Source organism: Eurosta solidaginis, chromosome X (genome assembly GCF_040869045.1).
Source record: "Eurosta solidaginis isolate ZX-2024a chromosome X, ASM4086904v1, whole genome shotgun sequence".
NCBI lineage: Eukaryota > Metazoa > Arthropoda > Insecta > Diptera > Tephritidae > Eurosta > Eurosta solidaginis.
Window position 1 is genome coordinate 200254984 of NC_090324.1, and position 20986 is coordinate 200275969.

Here is a 20986-nt window from a genome sequence, read left to right on the forward strand (position 1 = left end):
TTCGCAGACCCGACGTTCTATCGATCTGCGCCGGTTCTCTTAACAATCGGGGCCGACGTGTACGCCACCATTATGGTTAGTGGCACAGCCCCAGCAACGTTCAATGGGCTCCTCACGCAGCCGATGATCTTCGGATTGGTCGTTTCAGGAGCGTTCCAGCCATAACGTCCAGCCTTTATATAATACATAACCATTACACCTAGAGAGAGAAAAAAATTACATCCAATTAACCAGGTGCATTAAAAACCAAGCAACCCCACGTACATGACCACTAACGTTTTTCTCTTTCATCCACAGTTCAGCGAGGCTGCATTACTGCGAGCACGGATGTCCGCCGGAGATTGTACTTACGATACAACCATACCTACATATCATATTTTTAATTTATTTAGTTTATCCTGCCTTGGAAAGTTGCACTCATCGCGTTTAAACTTGTTCGCCGCAAGGGGGCCGGCATGTTTAGGCCACCAGCCTAAATATTTCGGACCACCCTAACACGCACATTAGTTATTTTATTAGTATTAGCGGTAACGGCTAACACCAGCCGAAAGCTAACTTTGAAGGGGAAAAATTCAACGAAAGTTAGCTATCGGCAGGTGCCGCGGACTTATTCGCGGTCTTGGCCTTTCTTTCTATTTTGGAACGTTCACGAGCCAGCAGCTAGCCCCAGGTGAGTAATACAAACCAAACATTTTCCACATTTTCCATTTTTTTCGACTTATAATTAATTTTGCCGATTAGTCAAGTGTAATTTTTGAGCTTTGAATTGCCAAGTGTAAATTTCTTATATTTAGCCATTTGCACTTGCATTGAGATTGCAAGTAATTAATTTGATAAATTCGAATTGTCAGAGTGTCTAGTGAAGTGTGCATTTAATTAACTCTTTCCCTTCACCAGTATATCTTTCTGGTTGAAGTCTAATTTAGTCCGTGCACGAAATTGTAATTAAACACTTTGGAACATTGAATTTAGAATTCGTTTGTGAAATAATTCTTCTATTCAATAACAAATACAGAATTTATATTGTTTATAACGTGAAATAAATTTGTTGTTGCTCGTTACTAATTCTTCCCTTTTTATTTCTTTTATTTGCGTGCTTTCGCGCCCCACGACACGGGTGCCACATTCCCCCCGCAAACAAACCATGTAGGAAAATGAACCTAGGGTAACCCTGGAATGTGTTTGTATGACATGTGTATCGAATGAAAGGTATTAAAGAGTATTTTATGAGGGAGTGGGACATAGTTCTATAGGTGGACGCCATTTAGGGATATCGCCATAAAGGTGGATCAGGGTTGACTCTAGAATTTGTTTGTACGATATGGGTATCAAATGAAAGGGGTTAATGAACATTTTAAAAGGGAGTGGGCCTTAGTTCTATAGGTGGACGCCTTTTCGAGATATCGCCATAAAGGTGGACCAGGGGTGACTCTAGAATGCGCTTGTACAATATGGGTATCAAACTAAAAGTGGTAATGATTATTTTAAAAGGGAGTGGTGGTAGTTGTATAGGTGGTCGCCTTGTCGATATATCGGCATAAAGGTGGATCAAGGTTGACTCTAGAATTTGTTTGTACGATATGGGTATCAAATGAAAGGGGTTAATGAACATTTTAAAAGGGAGTGGGCCTTAGTTCTATAGGTGGACGCCTTTTCGAGATATCGCCATAAAGGTGGACCAGGGGTGACTCTAGAATGCGTTTGTACAATTTGGGTATAAAACGAAAGGTGTTAATGAGTATTTCAAAAGGGCGTGGGGTTTAGTTCTATAGGTGGACGCCTTTTCGAGATATCGCCATTAAGGTGGACCAGGGGTGACTCTAGAATGCGTTTGTATGATATCGGTATCAAATTAAAGGTATTAATGAGGTAGGTGGACGCCTTTTCGAGATATCGCCATAAAGGAGGACCAGGGGTGACTCTAGAATGCGTTTGTACAATATGGGTATCAAACGAAAGATGTTAATGAGTATTTTAAAAGGGCGTGGGGCTTAGTTCTATAGGTGGACGCCTTTTCGAGATAGCGCCATAAAGGTGGACCAGGGGTGACCCTAGAATGTGTTTGTACGATATCGCTATCAAATTAAAGGTATTAATGAGGGTTTTAAAAGGGAGTGGTGGTAGTTGTATAGGTGGTCGCCTTGTCGATATATCGGCATAAAGGTGGACCAGGGGTGACTCTAGAATGCGTTTGTACAATATGGGTATCAAACTAAAAGTGGTAATGATTATTTTAAAAGGGAGTGGTGGTAGTTGTATAGGTGGTCGCCTTGTCGATATATCGGCATAAAGGTGGATCAGGGTTGACTCTAGAATTTGTTTGTACGATATGGGTATCAAATGAAAGGGGTTAATGAACATTTTAAAAGGGAGTGGGCCTTAGTTCTATAGGTGGACGCCTTTTCGAGATATCGCCATAAAGGTGGACCAGGGGTGACTCTAGAATGCGTTTGTACAATTTGGGTATAAAACGAAAGGTGTTAATGAGTATTTCAAAAGGGCGTGGGGTTTAGTTCTATAGGTGGACGCCTTTTCGAGATATCGCCATTAAGGTGGACCAGGGGTGACTCTAGAATGTGTTTGTACGATATGGGTATCAAACGAAAGGTGTTAATGAGTATTTTAAAAGGGAGTGGGCCTTAGTTCAATAGGTGGACGCCTTTTCGTGATATCGCCATAAAGGTGGGCCAAGGGTGACTCTAGAATGTGTTCGTACAATATGGGTATCAAACGAAAGGTATTAGTGAGTATTTTAAAAGGGCATGGGGCTTAGTTCTATAGGTGGACGCCTTTTCGAGATATCGCCATAAAGGTGGACCAGGGGTGACTCTAGAATGTGTTTGTACGATATGGGTATCAAATTAAAGTTATTAATGAGGGTTTTAAAGGGGAGTGGTGGTAGTTGTATAGGTGGTCGCCTTGTCGATATATCGGCATAAAGGTGGACCAGGGGTGACTCTAGAATGCGTTTGTACAATATGGGTATCAAACGAAAAGTGGTAATGATTATTTTAAAAGGGAGTGGGCCTTAGTTCAATAGGTGGACGCCTTTTCGAGATATCGTCATAAAGGTGGACCAGGGGTGACTCTAGAATGCGTTTGTACAATATGATTATCAAACGAAAGGTGTTAATGAGTATTTCAAAAGGGCGTGGGGCTTAGTTCTATAGGTGGACGCCTTTTCGAGATATCGCCATAAAGGTGGGCCAAGGGTGACTCTAGAATGTGTTTGTACAATATGGGTATCAAACGAAAGGTATTAATGATTATTTTAAAAGGGCGTGGGGCTTAGTTCTATAGGTGGACGCCTTTACGAGATATCGCCATAAAGGTGGACCAGGAGTGACTATAGAATGTGTTTGTACGATATGGGTATCAAATTAAAGTTATTAATGAGGGTTTTAAAAGGGAGTGGTGGTAGTTGTATAGGTGGTCGCCTTTTCGAGATATCGTCATAAAGGTGGACCAGGGGTGACTCTAGAATGCGTTTGTACAATATGGGTATCAAACGAAAGGTGTTAATGAGTATTTCAAGAGGGCGTGGGGTTTAGTTCTATGGGTGGACGTCTTTTCGAGATATCGGCATTAAGGTGGACCAGGGGTGACTCTAGAATGTGTTTGTACGATATGGGTATCAAATTAAAGGTATTAATGAGGGTTTTAAAAGGGAGTGGTGGTAGTTGTTTAGGTGGTCGCCTTTTCGAGATATCGGCATGAAGGAGGACCAGGGGTGACTCTAGAATGCGTTTGTACAATATGGGTATCAAACGAAAGATGTTAATGAGTATTTTAAAAGGGCGTGGGGCTTAGTTCTATAGGTGGACGCCTTTTCGAGATATCGCCATGAAGGTGGACCAGAGGTGACTCTAGAATGTGTTTGTACGATATGGGTATCAAATTAAAGGTATTAATGAGGGTTTTATAAGGGAGTGGTGGTAGTTGTATAGGTGTTCGCCTTTTCGAGATATCGGCATAAAGATGGACCGGGTGACGCTAGAATGCGTTTGTACAATATGGGTATCAAACGAAAGGTGTTAATGGGTATTTTAAAAGGGAGTGGGCCTTAGTTCAATAGATGGACGCCTTTTCGAGATATCGCCATAAAGGTGGGCCAAGGGTGACTCTAGAATGTGTTTGTACAAAATGGGTATCAAACGAAAGGTATTAATGAGTATTTTAAAAGGGTGTGGGGCTTAGTTCTATAGGTTGACGCCTTTTTGAGATATCGCCATAAAGGTGGACCAGGGGTGACTCTAGAATGCGTTTGTACAATATGATTATCAAACTATAGGTGTTGATGAGTATTTCAAAAGGGCGTGGGGCTTAGTTCTATAGGTGGACGCCTTTTCGAGATATCGTCATAAAGGTGGACCAGGGGTGACTCTAGAATGCGTTTGTATGATATCGGTATCAAATTAAAGGTATTAATGAGGTAGGTGGACGCCTTTTCGAGATATCGCCATAAAGGTGGACCAGGGGTGACTCGAGAATGCGTTTGTACAATATGAGTATCAAACGAAAGGTGTTAATGAATATTTCAAATGGGCGTGGGCCTTAGTTCTATAGGTGGACGCCTTTTCGAGATATCGCTATAAAGGTGGACCAGTGGTGACTCTAGAATATGTTTGTACGATATCGGTATCAAATTAAAGGTATTAATAAGGGTTTTAAAAGGGAGTGGTGGTAGTTGTATAGGTGATCGCCTTTTCGAGATATCGCCATAAAGGTGGACCAGGGGAGACTCTAGACTTTGTTTGTACGATATGGGTATCAAATGAAAGGTGTTAATGAGTATTTTAAAAGGGCGTGGGGCTTAGTTTTATAGGTGTACGCCTTTGCAATATATCGCCATAAAGGTGGCCCAGGGGTGACTCTAGAATGTGTTTGAACGATATGGGTATCAAATTAAAGGTATTAATGAGGCTTTTAAAAGGGAGTGGGTGGTAGTTGTATATGTGAAGGCGTTTTCCAGATATCGACCAAAATGTGGACCAGGGTGACCCAGAACTTCATCTGTTGGTTACCGCTAATTTATTTATATATATAATACCACGAACAGTATTCCTGCCAAGATTTCAAGGGTTTTTTATTTCGCCCTGCAGAACTTTTTCATTTCATTCTACTTAATATGGTAGGTTTCACACCCATTTTACAAAGTTTTTTTTCTAAAGTTATATTTTGCGTCAATAAACCAATCCAAATGCCATGTTTCCTCCCTTTTTTCGTATTTGGTATAGAATTATGGCATTTTTTTCGTTTTTGGTAATTTTCGATACCGGAGAAGTGGGCGTGGTCATAGTCGGATTTCGGCCATTTTTTATACCAATACAAAGTGAGTTCAGATAAGTACGTGAACTGAGTTTAGTAAAGATATATCGATTTTTGCTCAAGTTATCTTGTTAACGGCCGAGCGGAAGGACAGACGGTCGACTATGTATAAAAACTGGGCGTGGCTTCAACCGATGTTACCCTTTTTCACAGATATAAGTTATCGTCTCAAAATCTAAGCCCCTACCAAATTTCACAAGGATTGGTAAATTTTTGTTCGACTTATGGCATTAAAAGTATCCTAGACAAATTAAATGAAATTTTGAAATTTTCTTTTATTTTTGCATTTTGTTGCACGATATCATTACTGGAGGTGAATGTTGACATAATTTACTTATATGCTGTAAAGATATTAAATTTTTAGTTAAAATTTGACTTTTAAAAAATTTTTTAAAGTGGGCGTGATCGGTCTCCGATTTTGCTAATTTTTATAAAGCATGCATATAGTAATATGAGTAACGTTCCTGCCAAATTTCATCATGATGTCTTGAATGATTGCCAAATTACAGCTTGCAAAATTTTAAATTACCTTCTTTTAAAAGTGGGTGGTGCCACGCCCATTGTCCAAAATTTTACATATTTTCTATTCTGCATCATAAGTTCAACTCACCTACCAAGTTTCATCGCTTTAACCATCTTTGGTAATGAATTATCACACTTTTTCGGTTTTTCGATATCGAAAAAGTGGGCGTGGTTATAGTCCGATATTGTTCATTTTAAATAACGATCTGAGATGAGAGCTCAGGAACCTACATACAAAATTTGATCAAGATACCTCAAAATTTACTCAAGTTATCGTGTTAAGGGACGGACGGACGGACATGGCTCAATCAAATTTTTTTTCGATCCTGATGATTTTGATATATGGAAGTCTATATCTATCTCGATTCCTTTATACCTGTACAACCAACCGTTATCCAATCAAAGTTAAAATACTCTGTGAGGTCTGCTCAACTGAGTATAAAAATTAATTAAAAAGTTCCTATTGCTGAGCAATTAAGGAAATCTGCTGATCAATTATGACCAATTAGCGTCCAATTAATTGGCATAATTTTTTTTTTTGGAAAATTTATGTATACAGGGTGTCTAGACAGGAAAATTGGTTTTGCTTGGAAAACTTTAAATGGCCATAAAAAATTGTCTATGGCTGATCAATTAGTGGGACCCACTGAACAATTGTGACCAATTAGTGAACAATTATTTGGCATAATTTTCGATTTGAAAATCCACCGATGCACAGTGTTTCGTGTAGAACAAGCTAGCTGGACAAAATTATTTTATGAGATTTTCCGTTTCATATGCAGTCATTTATTACAACTACGTCATTTTTTTCAGCCATATGTTCTTTTTTTTATTTTTTTCCAAAATTTTACTTCATATGCATACATTTGCTTATTTCATATACAGTAACTCATGTGAATAAGTGACATAGATCCAAAAAAATTTAAAGGACTTAAGAATATTACTTTATTGTACTTAAATTCAATGGACTTCAAATCTCAATACTCTAAAAAATTCTAAAAATTCGGGAAACAAATTAAAACTTTTTATGAAAATTCGTAGAATTTTTCAAGCATTTTTTAAATATAATTTAGTTTTTGTTATAGATCGTGACAAATTTTCTTATGGGAATTAGTTAAAATAAATTTGCGAAAGCGAAAATTGTAAGAATTGTGCAAAAAGGGTGTCTACTTATTTATGTGAGTGACTGTACATATGTACATACATATTTTGTATTTATTTGAGTATTTATCCTGGCACTACAATTTTTACAAAATTATTTTATAGTACCAGTCAGGAATGTAAAAGTGAATTACAATAATAATAATAACAATGTAAATAATTAAATTAATTATGTGAAAATTACTTATTAAAAAAACTTAAAAGTAAAGTATCATACAAAGTACAAAAAAATAGATTTAAATTAAATAAAACCTGATCCAACAAAAAGTTATAGAGTAGGTTATCTTTTATAATTATTTTATTATTCGCTATCATCACTTTCATTCGATGAGTCACTTGTGGAATAGTCATGAGCATCAGCAACACTACTGTGAAAGCTTGAAACAACTGGGGTATTTATTGACTCCTCAACATTATCGGGGGACAGTAAGTTTAAGACTTCTGAAGTCAGAATTTTAAATTTTTTCTTAGGTATCTCCCTAAAACTGTTAACTAAAGGATCCGATGTTATAAGCACATATTCATAAGATCTCTATTCGTGGCTTCACGCAACTGCTTTTGTATGTTATCATCCCTGAATCGTCTCAAATCTTTGTTACGGGCTTCCTGTGCTTCCTCAGAAAGTTGACCAATAGGTAAAATTGTTAATTTTTAATACTAGTACTATGCACTAAGATTTTATGAACTGTAACAGGTATATTAAACCATGGATAGAGATCTATATATAGTTTTTTAGTCTCGACCGCAAATTTTTCAAATCTTTGGATATTTATATTGTACCCAGATGCTAATGCGCGAAGGAGAGTGTCGAATCTTTTGATGAGCGTAACATCCAGTCCCGTAATCTCAGCACCAGCCTCAGAATTTTCGAAAAACCTACGAGCAGTGTTGCCGTACTTAGTATTGCCGAAACCTGGTTTTGGTGTATCTACTATCAATCCAAGTTTTGCAGTATTTATATTACATTCAGGTATTGGCGTAGATGCTAACAAATGGGGTTGCTTTGTTTAGCGTTCCTGTGTGGTTATACCTGCCTTAGGATTGCTTTGTATGTACCTGTTTTTATGCCTTGGTGACTGGTGCGGTAGGTTGTGGCAGGTTGAAGTCAGTGATCTTCGCCTTTTTGCTTTTGGTGTGCCCTTGTTAACCTTGCGCATTTATTTTTGTGTGTTTTATGGCTACGTGTTTGTTCCCTGTACCTGGGAATTGGTTTTGCCGTTTGTAGATCAGCTTTAAAGGTTCAAATATCTCGTCGGAGCTGGTACGTACATACATCCTATTTTATATGTAGAGATAACTAAATGTACAAAAAAAAAATTAAAAATAGATGTGCAAAGAATTTGCAATGGTTTCTTCTTTCGACTATTAGAGAATACTTGCGACTATAACATATGTAAAATTTAGCCCGGATGTCCGCGTATGTATGTAACCTTTTTGTCCCTAAATTTAAAAATATAGAGAAAAAATACCTTTTCTTCTTAATAACGGAATATTAAATATATTTAAAATACTCTAATTGCGAAATAATTACTATTAAAAAATTTAATTACCTTAGAGCTTAGAATCCATCAAAAAAATTATATAAAAGTGTTCACTTAAAAGAAATATGAAGCTTAATATTCAACAAGAATTTTGCAAATTAATCAATGCATTTTACGGCCACTCCTGCCTTCTTACTTCAACTACTCAATATATATGAGCAAAAATATCAAAAAAAAGCAAAAATCCCGTTATTTTGTTTGTTTTCTTTCATTTCTCATTACACTTTTCTTGGAATAAGAACTTTGTTTTTGTCCAGCTAGCTTGTTCTACACGAAACACTGTGCGATGGGGTGCTAACATCCGATAACAGGGTAACATCCGATAACAAAGAAAATTTTAAAAATTAATTAAAAAGATCCTATGGCTGACCAATTAACAAAACCTGCTGACCAATTATGACCAATTAATTGGCATACTTTTTTTTGGAAAATGTATGTATACAGAGTGTTTAGACAGGAAAATTATTTTTCCCTTTGAAAACTTTAAATGGTCATAAAAAAGTTTCTATGGTTGACCAATTAGTGGGACCCGCTGACCAATTAGTGACCAATTATTTGGCATACCTTTCGATTTGAAAATCCGATGGAGTGCTAACATCCGATAACACGATAACATCCGATAACAAAGAAAACTTTAAAAATTAATTAAAAGGTTCCTATGGCTGACCAATTAAGGAAACCTGCTGACCAATTAGTTACTAATAAATTGGCATAATTTTTTTGGAAAATTTATGTATAAAGGATGTCTAGACAGGAAAATTTGTTTTTTCTTGGAAAACTTTAAGTGGCCATAAAAAATTTTCTAAGGCTGACCAAATAGTGGGACACACTGACCAATTATGACCAATTATTTGGCATACTTTTCGATTTCAAAATCCACCGATGGGGTGCTAACATCCGATAACAGAGTAATATCCGATAACAAAGAAAACTTTAAAAATTAATTAAAAAGTTCCTATGGCTGACCAAATAACGAAACCTGCTGACATAATTTTGGCATAATTTTTTTTGAAAATTTATGTATAGGGTGTTTAGACAGGAAAATGGTTTTCCCTTTGGAAAATTTTAAATGGCCATAAAAAATTTTCTATGGCTGATCAATTAGTGGGACCCGCTGACCAATTATGACCAATTACTGATCAATTATTTGGCATACTTTTCGGTTTGAAAATCCACCGATGGGGTGCCAACATCCGATAACAAAGAAAATTGTAAAAATTAATTAAAAAGTTCCTATGACTGACCAATTATGGAAACCTGCTGACCAGTTATGACCAATTAGTGATCAATTAATTGGCATAACTTTGTTTGGAAAATTTATGTATACAAGGTGTCTAGATAGGAAAATTGTTTTTCCTTGGAAAACTTTAAATGGCCATAAAAAATTGTCTATGGCTGACCAATTAGAGGGTCCCACTGACCACCCCATCTTCACTAATTGGTCATAATTAGTGACGATGGGGTGCTGACATCCCACACCCGACCATGAAAATTTTAAAATTTCCATAAAATTTTTTCTAATGCTGACCAATTACTGAAACCTGCTGACCAATTCTGACCAATTAGTGACCAATTATTTGGCATATGTTTTGTTATAAAATTCCAGAAATAGGGTGCTAGCATCCCAGAGCCGTGTTTGTTGCAGTGGCATGCAAAATGAACAAGACTAATTGCTCTGGTTAAAACGAGATAGCTTGTATTAATACATAGTAGGCTTTGATTTTATTATATAAATACCTAATTCCTAAGAATCTTTATGTATAAATATATATAAATTATAGCAGGACTTATGTTCTTATTTCCTTGACTTAAATTTGATTTTGTCAGTTAAGACGCGAATGATAAGTATATGATTTTCTGCGGTGACGGGTCGTAATAAGACAAGAATTGAAATATAATAATTGAGAAAATAAAACGTTGCGTTTTTTTATTCTTTTATGAATCGGAAGCTGTTTAATTTAATTAATTATATTAATAGATACCGTCCGATTTTACGATACCCTTCAGAAGGCTACAGTTTCCAGTTCGTTTAGCTTTTCCCATGGCTATAAATACGTCTCTAGGCCAAACAATGTCGGTTTGTGGTTTAGATTTGGAAAATCCATGTTTTTCTCATGGACAACTATATGTTGCGTGTTCACGTGTAGGAAAACCATCGAATCTATTTGTATTAGCAAAAGACGGGCTAACCAAAAATATTGTGCACCACTTAGTACTAAATTAAATTGAAATTAAAAGTATTTAAAATTCAAAATAATAAATATTTTTGTTAAAGATTTAAAACAAACTGCCCTACCTACTTCATTTATAAGTTTAAGAGTCACATGTTATTTACTAATATCTTTGTAATATACTCATTTGTTACAAACTTGAATAAAAAAAATAATAAATTTTAAATTTAATTCTTATGTATGTTTTTTTATACCCAGTTGAACAGAGCCCACAGAGTATATTAACTTTGATTGCATAACGGTTGGTTGTACAGGCATAAAGGAATCGAGATAGATATAGACTTCCATATATCAAAATCATCAGGATCAAAAAAAAAAATTGGATTGAGTCATGTCCGTCCGTCCGTCCGTTAAAACGATAACTTGAGTAAATTTTGAGGTATCTTGATGAAATTTGGTATGTAGGTTTCTGAGCACTCATCTCAGATCGCTATTTAAAATGAACGATATCGGAACATAACCACGCCCACTATTTCGATATCGAAAATTTCGAAAAACCGAAAAAGTGCGATAATTCATTACCAAAGACGGATAAAGCGATGAAACTTGCTAGGTAAGTTGATCTTATGACGCAGAATAGAAAATTTTGGACAATGGGCATGGCACCGCCCACTTTTAAAAGAAGGTAATTTAAAACTTTTGCAAGCTGTAATTTCGCAATCGTTGAAGAATTCGTGATGAAATTTGGCAGGCACGTTTCTCCTATTACGATATGTGTGCTAAATAAAAATTAGCAAAATCGGATGACGAACACGCCCAATTTAAAAAAAAAAATTTTTAAGTAAAATTTTAACAAAAAAATTAATATCTTTACAGTATAAAAGTAAATAATGTCAACATTCAACTCCAGTAACGATATGGTGCAAAAAATACAAAAATAAAAGGAAATTTCAAAATGGGCGTGGCTCCGCCCTTTTTCTTTTAATTTGTCTAGGATACTTTTAATGACATAAGTCGAACAAAAATTTACCAATCCTTGTGAAATTTGGTAGGGGCTTAGATTCTAGGACGATTACTTATTTCTGTGAAAAAGCGGGAAATCGGTTAAAGCCACGACCAGTTTTTATACACAGTCGACCGTCTGTCCTTCCGCTCGGCCGTTAACACGATAACTTGAGCAAAAATCGATATATCTTTACTAAACTCAGTTCACATATTTATCTGAACTCACTTTGTATTGGTATAAAAAATTGCCGAAATCCGACTCTGACGACGCCAATTTTTTCGATATCGAAAATTACGAAAAATAAAAAAAATGCCATAATTCTATACCAAATACGAACAAGTAAGGAAGGTTAAGTTCGGGTGTAACCGAATATTACATACTCAGTTGAGAGCTATGGTGACAACATAAGGGAAAATAACCATGTAGGAAAATGTACCGAGGGTAACCCTGGAATGTGCTTGTATGACATGTGTATCAAATGAAAAGTGTTAATGAGTATTTTAAAAGGGAGTGGGCCATAGTTCTATAGGTGGACGCCATTTAGGGATATCGCCATAAAGGTGGACCAGGGCTGACTCTAGAATTTGTTTGTACGATATGGCTATCATATGAAAGATGTTTATGAGAATTTTAAAAGGCGTGGGCTTAGTTATATAGGTGGACGCCTTTTCGAGATATCGCACATAAAGGTGGATCGGGAGTGACCCTAGAATTTGTTTGTACGTTATGGGTATCAAATGAAAGGAGTTAATGAGTATATTAAAAGGGAGTGGGCCTTAGTTCTATAGGTGGACGCATTTTCGAGATATCACCATAAAGGTGGACAACGGGTGACTCTGGAATGTGTTTGTACGATATGGGTATCAAATTAAAGGTATTAATGAGGGTTTTAAAAGGTAGTGGTGGTAGATGTGTAGGTTGACGCCTTTTCGAGATATCGCCATAAAGGTGTACCAGGGGTGACTCTAGAATAAGTTTGTGCAATATGGGTATAAACCGAAAGGTGTTAATGAGTATTTTAAAAGCGAGTAGGCCTTAGTTCTATAGGTGGACGCCTTTTCGAGATATCGCCATAAAGGTGGACCAGAGGTGACTCTAGACTTTGTTTGTACGATATGGGTATCAAATTAAAGGTATTAATGAGGGTTTTAAAAGGGAGTGGTGGTAGTTGTATATGTGAAGGCGTTTTCCAGATATCGACCAAAATGTGGACCAGGGTGACCCAGAACATCATCTGTTGGATACCGCTAATTTATTTATATATGTAATACCACGAACAGTATTCCTGCCAAGATTTCAAGGGTTTTTTATTTCGCCCTGCAGAACTTTTTCATTTTCTTCTACTTAATATTCTAGGTGTCACACCTATTTTACAAAATTTTTTTTCTAAAGTTATATTTTGCGTCAATAAACCTATCCAATTACCATGTTTAATCCCTTTTTTCGTATTTGGTATAGAATTATGGCATTTTTTTTATTTTTCGTAATTTTCGATATCGAAAAAATGGGTTTGGTCATGATTGGATTTCGGCAATTTTTTATACCAATATAAAGTGAGTTCAGATAATTACGTGAACTGAGTTTAGTAAATATATATCGATTTTTGCTCAAGTTATCGTGTTAACGGCCGAGCGGAAGGACAGACAGTCGACTGTGTATAAAAACTGGGCGTGGCTTCAACCGATTTCGCCCTTTTTTCACAGAAATAAGTTATCGTCCTAGAATCTAAGCCCCTACCAAATTTCACAAAGATTGGTAAATTTTTGTTCGACTTATGGCATTAAAAGTATCCTAGACAAATTAAATGAAAAAGGGCGGAGCCACGCCCATTTTGAAATTTTGTTTCATTTTTGTATTTTTTTTGCACCACATCATTACTGGAGTTGAATGTTGACATAATTTACTTATATACTGTAAAGATATTCGATTTTTTGTTAAAATTTTTTAAATAAAAAAAATTTTTTTTTAAAGCGGGCGTGTTCGTCATCCGATTTTCCTAATTTTTATTTAGCACACATATAGTAATAGAAGAAACGTGCCTGCCCAATTTCATTATGATATCTTCAACGATTGCGAAATTACAGCTTGCAAAATTTTAAATTACCTTCTTCTAAAAGTGGGCGGTGCCACGCCCATTGTCCAAAACTTTACTAATTTTCAATTCTGCGTCATAAGATTAACTCACCTACCCAGTTTCATCGCTTTATCCGTCTGTGGTAATGAATTATCGCACTTTTTCGGTTTTTCGAAATTTTCGATATCGAAAAAGTGGGCGTGGTTATGGTCCGATATCGTTCATTTATAGAGCGATCTGAGATGAGTGCTCAGGAACCTACATACCAGATTTCATCAAGATACCTCAAAATTTACACAAGTTATCGTGTTAGCGGACGGACGGACGGGCATGGCTCAATCCAATTTTTTTCGATCCTGATGATTTTGATATATGGAAGTCTATATCTATCTCGATTCCTTTATACCTGTACAACCAACCGTTATCCAGTCAAAGTTAATATACTCTGAGAGCTCTGCTCAACTGAGTATAAACAAGTAAGGAAGGCTAAGTTCGGGTGTAACCGAACATTACATACTCAGCTGAGAGCTTTGGAGACAAAATAAGGGAAAATCATCATGTAGGAAAATGAACCTAGGGTAACCCTGGAATGTGTTTGTATGACATGGGTATCAAATGGAAGGTATTAAAGAGTATTTTAAAAGGGAGTCGGCCATAGTTCCAAAGGTGGACCAGGGGTGACCGTAGAATGTGTTTGTACGATATGGGTATGAAATGAATGGTGTTAATGAGTATTTTAAAAGGGAGTGGGCCTTGGTTGTATATGTTGATATTAAGCAAAAAAACAAGTAAGGAAGGTTAAGTTCGGGTGTAACCGAACATTACATACTCAGTTGAGAGCTATGGTGACAACATAAGGGAAAATAACCATGTAGGAAAATGAACCGAGGGCAACCCTGGAATGTGTTTGTATGACATGTGTATCAAATGAAAGGTGTTAATGAGTATTTTAAAAGGGAGTGGGCCATAGTTCTATAGGTGGACGCCATTTAGGGATATCGCCATAAAGGTGGATCAGGGCTGACTCTAGAATTTGTTTGTACGATATGGCTATCAAATGAAAGATGTTATTGAGAATTTTAAAAGGCATGGGCTTAGTTCTATAGGTGGACGCCTTTTCGAGATATCGCCATAAGGTGTTAACGGCCGAGCGGAAGGACAGACAGTCGACTGTGTATAAAAACTGGGCGTGGCTTCAACCGATTTCGCCCTTTTTTCACAGAAATAAGTTATCGTCCTAGAATCTAAGCCCCTACCAAATTTCACAAAGATTGGTAAATTTTTGTTCGACTTATGGCATTAAAAGTATCCTAGACAAATTAAATGAAAAAGGGCGGAGCCACGCCCATTTTGAAATTTTGTTTCATTTTTGTATTTTTTTTGCACCACATCATTACTGGAGTTGAATGTTGACATAATTTACTTATATACTGTAAAGATATTCGATTTTTTGTTAAAATTTTTTAAATAAACAATTTTTTTTTTAAAGCGGGCGTGTTCGTCATCCGATTTTCCTAATTTTTATTTAGCACACATATAGTAATAGAAGAAACGTGCCTGCCCAATTTCATTATGATATCTTCAACGATTGCGAAATTACAGCTTGCAAAATTTTAAATTACCTTCTTCTAAAAGTGGGCGGTGCCACGCCCATTGTCCAAAACTTTACTAATTTTCAATTCTGCGTCATAAGATTAACTTACCTACCCAGTTTCATCGCTTTATCCGTCTGTGGTAATGAATTATCGCACTTTTTCGGTTTTTCGAAATTTTCGATATCGAAAAAGTGGGCGTGGTTATGGTCCGATATCGTTCATTTATAGAGCGATCTGAGATGAGTGCTCAGGAACCTACATACCAGGTTTCATCAAGATACCTCAAAATTTACACAAGTTATCGTGTTAGCCGACGGACGGACGGGCATGGCTCAATCCAATTTTTTTCGATCCTGATGATTTTGATATATGGAAGTCTATATCTATCTCGATTCCTTTATACCTGTACAACCAACCGTTATCCAATCAAAGTTAATATACTCTGAGAGCTCTGCTCAACTGAGTATAAACAAGTAAGGAAGGCTAAGTTCGGGTGTAACCGAACATTACATACTCAGCTGAGAGCTTTGGAGACAAAATAAGGGAAAATCATCATGTAGGAAAATGAACCTAGGGTAACCCTGGAATGTGTTTGTATGACATGGGTATCAAATGGAAGGTATTAAAGAGTATTTTAAAAGGGAGTCGGCCATAGTTCCAAAGGTGGACCAGGGGTGACCGTAGAATGTGTTTGTACGATATGGGTATGAAATGAATGGTGTTAATGAGTATTTTAAAAGGGAGTGGGCCTTGGTTCTATATGTGGACGCTTTTTCCAGATATCGCCATATAGGTGGAACGGGGGTGACTCTATAATGTGTTTGTACGATATGGGTATCAAATTAAAGGTATTAATGAGGCTTTTAAAAGGAAGTGGCCCTTAGTTGTATATGTGAAGGCGTTTTCGAGATATCGACCAAAATGTGGACCAGGGTGACCCAGAACATAATCTGTCGAGTACCGCTTATTTATTTATATATGTTATGCCACGAACAGTATTCCTGCCAAGATTCCAAGGGCTTTTGATTTCGCCTTGCAGAACTTTTTCATTTTTTTCTACTTAATATGGTAGGTGTCACACCCATTTTACTAAGTTTTTTCTAAAGTTATTTTTTGCGTCAATAAACCAATCAACTTACCATGTTTCATCCCTTTTTTCATATTTGGTATAGAATTATGGCATTTTTTTTATTTTTCGTAATTATCGATTTCGAAAAAGTGGGCGCGGTTATAGTCGGATTTCGCCCATTTTTGTACCAAGATAAAGTGAGTTCAGATAAGTACGCGAACTGAGTTTAGTAAAGATATATCGGTTTTTGATCAAGTAATCGTGTTAACGGCCGAGCAGAAGGACAGACGGTCGACTGTGTATAGAAACTAGGCGTGGCTTCAACCGATTTCGCACATTTTCACAGAAAACAGTTACCGTCATAGAGTCTATGCCTCTACCAAATTTCAGAAGGATTGGTAAATTTTTGTTCGACTTATGGCATTTAAAGTATTCTAGACAAACTAAATGAAAAAGGGCGGAACCACGCCCATTTTGAAATTTTCTTTTATTTTTGTATTTTGTTGCACCATATCATTACTGGAGTTGAATGTTGACATAATTTACTTATATACAGTAAAGATATTCAATTTTTTGTTAAAATTTGACTTAAAAAATTTGTTTTTTTAAAAGTGGGCGTGATCGTTCTCAGATTTTGCTAATTTTTATTAAGCATACATATAGTAATAGGAGCAACGTTCCTGCCAAATTTCATCATGATATCTTCAATGACTGCCAAATTACAGCTTGCAAAATTTTAAACTACCTTCTTTTAAAAGTGGGCGGTGCTACGTCCATTGTCCAAATTTTACTAATTTTCTATTCTGCGTCATAAGTTCAACCCACCTATCAAGTTTCATCGCTTTATCTGTCTTTGGCAATGAATTATCGCATTTTTTCTGTTTTTCGAAATTTTCGATATCGAAAAAGTGGGCGCGGTATAGTCCGATATCGTTCATTTTAAATAGCGATCTGAGATGAGTGCCCAGGAACCTACATACATACATACGTACAGACGGACGGACGGACATGGCTCAATCAAATTTTTTTCGATACTGATGATTTTGATATATAGAAGTCTATATCTATCTCGATTCCTTTATACCTGTACAACCAACCGTTATCCAATTAAAGTTGATATACTCTGTGAGCTCTGCTCAACTGAGTATAAAAAGGGATTAAACATGGCAATTGGATTGGTTTATTGACGCAAAATTTAACTTTAGAAAAAAACTTTGTAAAATAGGTGTGACAACTACCATATTAAGTAGAAGAAAATGAAAAATGTCTGCAGGGCGAAATAAAAAACCCTTGAAATCTTGGCAGGAATTCTGTTCGTGGTATTACATATATAAATAAATTAGCGGTATCCAGAAGATGGTGTTCTGGGTCACCCTGGTCCACATTTTGGTCGATATCTTGAAAACGCCTTCACATATACAACTACCACCACTCCCTTTTAAAACCCTCATTAATACCTTTAATTTGATACCCATATCGTACAAACAAAGTCTAGAGTCACCTCTGGTCCACCTTTATGGCGATATCTCGAAAAGGCGTCCACCTATAGAACTAAGCCCATGCCTTTTAAAATTCTCAATAACATCTTTCATTTGATAGCCATATCGTACAAACAAATTCTAGAGTCAGCCCTGATCCACCTTTATGGCGATATCCCTAAATGGCGTCCACCTATAGAACTATGGCCCACTCCCTTTTAAAATACTCATTAACACCTTTCATTTGATACACATGTCATACGAACACATTCCAGGGTTGCCCTCGGTTCATTTTCCTACATGGTTATTTTCCCTTATGTTGTCACCATAGCTCTCAACTGAGTATGTAATGTTCGGTTACACCCGAACTTAACCTTCCTTACTTGTTTTTTTGCTTAATATCAACTATACGGCAATTTTGAACAAACGTGTTTCAAGTCTTGCCCTTTCACAAGAAAATTGCGTAGAAAATATGAACATTTCAGAAAACTTAATAATTAGAACCCTTTACGCGTATCACCGTTCTTATTCAAATTAAGACAGGACAACGTCTGTCGGGTCAGCTACTATACATATAAGGATTTCAATACTTTGACGATTACTATGTCAATAGGCGATTGCAGAAAAAACAGCGCTGATTAAGCTCCTTTTCAATAACAACAGGAACAAATGCATAACAAAGAGAGTGGAATAGTATGGCGAGTATTCTGACTGGTGGGCAAGCAATTTTATCACCTACAAAGGGGCTAGACGCATAAAGAAGTGGAATACAACATTGAAACAAAAACATTGGCAGCAAAACACAAAAGGAAGAAGATTACAATATGACCGGCAGCACACTAGACTGGCAGCAAGACTGGCAGCAATTTGTTTAAGTATTTAAGTATATGCATAGCAAAAACTTCATTAGCAATAAAAATACAATTGCAAAAATAAAACTAAAGCTTAAAACGGCTATAAAAGGCGAATCAGTAGAAGTTTTGACAGCAAAACTCCTGAATATACAACAACGCAGTAAAACCACAAATCAGTATACTGCGGCAATAGAAAAAATTGCCAGATAACGAGAGGAAGCATATATCTCGGATGGACTAAACCCAGACTTGGCCACCAGATATTCAACACAAGCGGCAGTTAAAGCTGTGTAAGAATGGTTTGAATGACAAAGTAAAAATGATAATACAAGCTAGCACATTCACATCAATAAATGACGCCATTTCTAAATTTACTAACAGTTGCACAGAGATAACGGGTAGCTCAAATACAATTTTGAGCATACAGCAACAAAATCAGTACCGTGGTAATTTCCGTGGAAATTACCGAAATAATAATTATGGAAGTTATCGAAGCAGAAGATACAGACCACAGCCACGATATGACAATAATTCAAGGTCAAATAATAATTCCCAAAGGGGGTCGCAACCTCAAAATGGAAATATAAATTATAACGAAACCCGAAATATACGTAACTGCACCCATCAGGAAAACCAGCAGACTCCACTTCAAGAACAGTAATCAGAAAAATATTTTACTCAATTTACACTTAAATAGCTACATATCCACTAAAATGACTGTAAGTAACTCAGTTTCAAACCTCCTAGTAGATACGGGAGCAGATATCTCAATTATCAAAAAGAATCAAATAGATAATCACATCAAAATAAATACAACACAAATAATAGATTTGAAGGGCATCGGTCAAGGTAAAACCAGCACATTAGGCACAGTAAAAACAGGTTTAAAAGGTGATGATGTCCTAATTTATCACAAATTTCACGTGATAGAAAACGATTTCCCAATCCCATGCGATGGAATTATAGGACTATACTTTATAAAGAAATACAATTGCATCCTAGATTATGGCAAAAAAGAGGACAAATTAGTCATAAGACCATACGATTTTCCACAAACTATACCAATACACATGACAAATTGTCTATCTATTAATACAATCACGGTTCCTGCTAGGTCTGAGGTCATTAGACAAATCAATTTAAACTCCAATTATGAAAATATTTTTATACCCCATCAACAATTATCCGAAGGAATCTTCATTGCAAACACAATCACAAATAAAGACCAAACTTTCGCTAGAATTATCAACACAACAAATACAAACACAGCTATTTAAAATTACAACATTCCCTGCCAACGAAAACTGCGTAAAGAACTGGATAATGCACACGTAAAAAAGTGGATAAAAAAATTTATAATTTTGTATAGGCAGTGTGCGGTTTTTATCCACTTTCCCCTTGAGCGAGTCGTGTACGTGTGATCGAGCATCCTTCTCACAGTTATACCAAAGTGCCATAAAGAAAAATGCATAGTTGCTCCTCTCTAATTGAACATTTCCCATAACACAGGGTTGTATTTTGTAGAGATACCATATCGGAAAAATTTTATGTCTAAAAAATGCCCAAAATGTTTACCAAAATACCCAAAAAATACTAAAAGAACTCCAAAATACACAAAAAATCTCCAAACTTTTTTTTAATTTTTAATGAAAACGTTTATTTAATAATAAAAAAATTCATTTACAATTGTTTTAAAGGCCGTTTTATCATAAAATGTTAAGAATACATCTGTTAAAAGGTCTTTTTACATTAAATTTGTCTTCATCGCACATAAATTTTAAGATAAAACGGTCTTAAAGTTATTAAATAGCGTAAATAATAATTATTTGTAACCGCAGTTTTTACTAAACTATAATATTTTTTATATAAATTAAAAAAGAAATACAAATAACATTGAAATAAAATAATTTTGAATAACAGCGTAAAATTCGGATTTTTGACATTAAAATGACATTTGTTTATTCACCAAAGTAATTAATTCGATAATTGATCAAGTATCAAAGCTGATTAGGAGCAATTCCATTAAAAACCAATCAATCGATATGCTAAATTTTTCAAATCAATAATACTAAGGATTAGTGTGATAAGTATCTTTTTAATTCTATTATTTAATAAAGGAACTATTAGCTTCTTGATTACCCGATTTAATAAACATTCATATTTATCAGAGAGCCAGTAAGTTCTTTT